Below are 6,000 nucleotides of genomic sequence, written 5' to 3' on the forward strand. Positions count from 1 at the left end.
TCAGTCAGGAGGAATATAGTGTTCAGGGGTTACTGGGTTAAAATGGTAAAGAAAAGTCTGTGTAACTCTCACCTAATTGAAGCTTCCCCTGAGTTGATTAAGAAGGACCCTCTTGGGACTAGCCTGGGATACAGACTGCATGCCTGCAGCAAGCCTCCTGGGCCTTACCACCCTGTTCTGGGTTGGATTAGCCCCCTTCCACTGGGAGAACAAGTTCTCTTTTACCCATCTCTTAACACCTTACTCCTGTCTCTCCAGTTGAAGTCATGCTGTGTTCATGTATACTATATACTTCCTCTCTCCTTGGACTGAGGTGGGGAAGAGCTAGGACCCAACAGGTAATGGATCATTCACATCTGGGAGATGTTTTTATTTAAAGGGTCCAGTCATTGGCCTTCATTGTATCTCCAAGGTAGTGCTATTCACGTGCTGCAGTTCTTGATAGTTCATTCATATGAACCCAGACATATCTACTTGGCTCACATCCAGTCCATTAAGCACTTATTCCCCTGCTCCCAGCAAGTGCTCTGGAAAGACTCAAGCAATAGTGGTACAAAAGTGAGTGACACCGAACTGTCATAAAGACACAGAAATTTCCCATGTTCACCACAGTTGGTAACAGCTTTTGGCCACTAGCGACCTTAAATAGGTTTTAACTGGTAACTTAAATATTCCATATGTCATTATCAAATCAGTTATCCAGTCTCCCAGAGTTATGCTACTATGACATGCAACTTCTCTATGACTTACAGATAACCCTGAAGACCATGACTATGGGTTGTCGTCCTATATTAGTTGATAATGTGGTTAGTTCTGCTAAATCTCCTGGCTTCCTTAAAAGCTAGTCAGTCTTCAAAGAGAGCTCTATTCCTTTACACAACCTTTTCTCAAGCCCACAAAGGCAGTGGATACTCTTACAGGGTTAATTTGCTTAGCTTTGGGTTTAGATTCATAGAGCACATTGTGTCCAGCCTTAATATTTTACACTGTAAGCCATATCATCTTTTATCTTTTATTTATAGTGATCCTCATATTAATTTCTCAATAGCAGCTGGCACAGCACAAGGAACAAGGCATTGATCTTCCAATTTATCCGCTACTCTTACATGTCCTGAGGTCGAAGCAGCCTAGAGAGATTGATGGAGCTCTGGCACAAGTCCAGCCTCTGTGTGTTTCTCATGCATGAAAATCAACAACAGGAAACTGAAATTTGACAATTGCCAGTAATATCAGCCACCTCTGTAATAAATATAGCAGGATGCTCTTCAATAATTTAATGGGGTGTCTGGATTTTCAGTAATGAAAAATCAGCCATGTGAGAGCGTGTGTGTAGCTGTGTGTGTGTGTGTGTCTGTGTGTGTGCGTGCGTGTGTGTAAATAACAAGAGCAGTAGCAAACATAACTATATTATTTGTTTTGTGTACAAACCAGAAAGTCATAAAAGCAAACTATATTGAGATTATATACATTATTTCTTTATCAATGCAGAGAAAACTACAGCAAAATAAGAAAATATAGCATCTGAAAACATGACTGCAAGGTAAGAATATATATTCCCTCTAACCTTACAAAATGAGTCACAGATGCTATATTCTAAGCTGTGACTAGTATCTTAGAATCATTTATAAAGCCTGCTAGGGACGGGCCTCTGAAGGATTACACAAAGAGAAGACTTTCTTACTCTTAATCATTATATTGCTTGTAGTCGCACAACAGGGCTTGACATTTTTTGTCTTTTTTTTTTTTTTTTTATAAAAAGTAGTTGATCTGCATTGTTCACAGCCATGAACCACAGACCAATTCCACACACCCTCCAGCCTCCCTTTCCTGTGTGTGGTCAGACACTGAAGGACAGTTTGATAATTACCATTATGTCTTTGCTCTTAATTTAACCTCCCAGCTCAAGTTCTGCTGTAGACAGTGGTCAATAATATACTACTGCACTCTCGCTACTAAGTACAGTACATCTCAACCCACAACTTCTATTGCAGCTAGAAGAAGGTAAGAAGTCAAGTGTATGACTGATGCTTGATTAGATATGCAAAAATTACACTAACCTACCACAACCATGAGGAACTCTATTCACAGGCCAAACACAGACTCTCAAAAAAAGCTATGATAAAGTTTAGTTTTCACTGTTATGCATTCAAAAGCCAGGATATCACAGATTGCACATGTAACCTTATCTGCACCCCCCCCCCCCCGGCACACTCTTTAGGCTACAGTATTTAGTTATATGGTCCCATGCTCTTTCTCAAGTAATACAATAGAATATCAAATAATTTTTTGACAAACTCCTCTCTTGTGCATTGTAGCAGATCAGAAGGAGCACAACAGTGGAGCTACACCCCACAGGAGACGAGCTCCTCTGCTCTGGACCTCAGGAGCCCTCCATTAGTGTCTGACAAGGGTGCACATGGACTGAGGCAAGGGCTCAGTTGCATTTGACCATTCATGATAGAATGTTCGTACGGAAGGCACAGTATGGCCAGTTGAGCTTAATGTTGTATTTGAGAAAGGCTGGCATTGTAAAGGAAATCTTTTACTTCAACTTTGCAGTAAAAGCTATGAAGGGCTCTAAAGTACAGCAGCAAGATTGCAGGAAACCACTGCAAGCTATTTTTCGGTTTTTGCGACTACAAAGCCCCTTTAGTCTCAGAAATTCAGAATCATAAAAAGAGAGCGGAGATTCACAGATGCTATGAAACTCAGCTTTAGGGATTTTCTAAAGTATTTAAATGTTTGAATGACTCTAGAAATTGACATATAGGGCTATAGGAGGAACTGCAATGACTGGGAATTCAGAGGCAACTTCCTGCACCCGATCATCTAGAGGTGAAAGATTCATTCCACATATCTACTCATTCAGTCCTTGTTCTCAAAGCGGAGAGTCTCATGATCAGGGTTAATAAATAAGGGCAATTAAGAGAGAGAGACAGACAGAGTGAGTGCGTGTGTCTGAGTGTGAGAGAGACACGTGACTATTTGCTTGACAAGGGCAAAATGGCTAAGATAGAATAAGAAGCCTTCTGAACTTTTGCCCAGATCTAGAAATCACCTTGAACCAAAAATGTTTCACAGTCTTCTAAACTATTTGAATACACTCTTTGTCACTTCTGGGGCCATAAGAGGAAGGGCAGAAATACTGAGGGAAAGGCTCTTCTCACAATATCTCTGGATATAAGCAATAAGAGCCGTTCCAGGAGAACCTGTTTTTATGGTATTTCCTCTTAATTTTATTATCTTACAGAGTCCAATAGTGTGCTGGTGACCTACCTGCAGGTGAGATGACAAGTACAGAAAAGAATAAAAGTGGGTTCCTGCCCCAAAGAGTTTGCAAGCTGATAATATGCAATGACAGAAAAAAGAGGGCAAGAAAGTAGTAGAGTGAAATGAGAGAGCAAGAACAGGGGTTACAGTGGTAAAACTGCATGGTTAGTCAGGGTCAATCTGTGTAGCATGGTGGAGCTGTTATTTTACACGTATACACAATGTTGGGACAAGTTTTATTTTGTATTTCCTATGTTCTTGTGTTTTAAAAATGTATGTTAACAATGCCCAGTGCTTTTTGGGTGGACACACTTTGGTGTGGAGTTCGCATAGGTCCAAAATCTAAACAAGTTCATACCCATTTTATAATCCCATCTATGGAATCAATTTTATATTCACTATGTCTTCATTGACTCCCTTGTTATTGGTGTTACAGAAAAGGACTTCAAGATGTATAGATAAATTCTGAGTAAGCCCAGTTAACTCTGGCACATTTCAGAAGAGAATAGGAGGAGAAGACCTAATGTCACTTCTTAGAAAGATGGGAATGGGCCAACAGGTCAGCAGCTACCTCTGAAGAGCCGTGGATGGGGAAGTGTGCCACCAAGTCATTCTCTGAAGTGACATGAAGAAGGGAGACTAAAATGTCCATGGCACTGCACTACGGAAAGTTATGATTCAAGGGCAGGGGAGAAATTAGAATCTGTTAGAGGAAGGGAACACACAGGATGATCTTCAGATGTGGATGTTTTTCATATACACAGGTAAAAATATGAACCAAATAGGACTTCCAAATACACTTTTGAAGAGATCAGATGCTGTTTGTCTCAATCCTAATTCCCTACAAGTTAAGCAAAAAAGAGCAATCATTCATATGCACAGAAAAAATTTGGACCAGTGGATTGGGGGAATCTTATCCAGATTGGTCAGTACTTACACCAGGCTAATAGATATGCAATACAAAAACTTTGAAAGGCTACAGTGAACTTCTTAACAGTTGGACAAATTGAGGGTAGGAAACAACAAAGCATGTTGGAGATCGCAACACACATTCACAACTAACATGTATTCTTCTAGTATCCAAGTGTAAGAAAATTGGGGCATGACAAAATTTTACATTTAATCACCACCGTCCCTAAAAGGGAAGTTCCCACATCCTCTGGATCCTGGCAGCACACTTTCCCCAAATAAGAGAAATAGCTTTTGAAATGCCATTTTCCATTTACCAGGTTTGGGTAGTACATTGCAATGACATCAGAGGGGACAGAGAGTGGGGGACTGGGACAGTGCACGTGGGAAGAAAATAATCTTCTACTACAGAATGACAAAGCACATTTTACTCCAGCTGTTATGCCTGAAGCTGTGAGGGATGGAACTTCTATCAAAAATAGAAAGGAACCAACAGTGTATTCTTTTTATTGTTATTTGCTTTGGGGTTTTACATATACAACAGACGTCTTATAAATCCTTTGATGAAGGACCCTAAAAGTCATGTATATAAAAGGAAGGCAACAAATCTCAAACATCACTGTGGCTTTTGACCATTAATTTTACTTTTACCTTCCAAATGAAGGTTTCAGAATCATCTCTTATTTGTCCTCTTTAGCACTCCTAGCCTGTATTTTATAGCATTCAGAAGGTCTTGTGATCACATCTCAATAATAGACTAGTGAGTTCCACTTTTCCCCCTTCCAGAAATATGCATACAAGATACTGTCTTACTCATGTGGAGAATGAGGGAGTTATGTATATTTTTATAGATATAGTCACATCAGTTTACCTGTTTGATATTATCCTGCCTGACTGCAAGGAGTTAAATAATTAAACATTCACTGAGGCAGAGAGCAAGAAAGAGAGACTCTATAGCCTAGAGAGAATGACCCTCAGCTCAGATGTAGGGAAGTCAGGTTCAAGTCCCTACTCCAATAAATATTCATACAGAGTACAACAGGTTTAACTGAAAAAAGACCCTAACTCAGAATACCATAGCCAAGTTGTCAAGACACTCTCATGGGACATGTGGGTTTAGGTCCATTCTCCAAAGCTGGCAGAGCAGAGATTTGAATGTGGATCCTTCACATCCTAGGTGAGTACTCTAAACCACTGTGTTATTGTGGGGAGCACACTTTCTCTCTCTGACCCACCCCGGCTGTCTCTTGCACAGGTTAGGCACGCTCTGAGCATGCCTACCAGATTGTGCCCTGCAGGCAAGATAGGCAGGTGAATGTTGCCAGGGGTTAGCTAGGAGTGAAGGCTCCAAGCAGCTCATAAACTGTGGGGTTGTATCAGGACTTAGGCAGTTTTATGGGTATTTAGGCAGCAACCGGATTAGTGGGCAGGTAATCAGTGGCTTTGACAATGTCAGTGGTGCCGCAATGTTGGACTTAGGTGGGTAAGGAGGCAGTTAGGTGCCCAAGCACCTTTGTGATTCTGGCCCTTGGTTCTCATCAAACTATATTCAGGGCATGGTGGATGACTAGCAACCAATTTCGTTTCTGCAAATACAGCTGAGAAGGTAATTGGTCCATAAAGATAACACTACTTTTGCTATAAGGGATTTAAAAGAAATTGTCCAAATTTTTTCATTAAGAAAATAAAACAAACAATAACAGTTTGAGATGCTTTGCAGTCTGCTGAAGAGTAAGTGCACATTCACAGCAACAACAGTGAGAAAACAGAAAGGAAAGGCTCCAAAGAGGCTCTTATGGTCTGCCATTTCAGTAATCTACA

Source organism: Caretta caretta, chromosome 5, assembly GCF_965140235.1.
Source record: "Caretta caretta isolate rCarCar2 chromosome 5, rCarCar1.hap1, whole genome shotgun sequence".
Taxonomy (NCBI): domain Eukaryota; kingdom Metazoa; phylum Chordata; order Testudines; family Cheloniidae; genus Caretta; species Caretta caretta.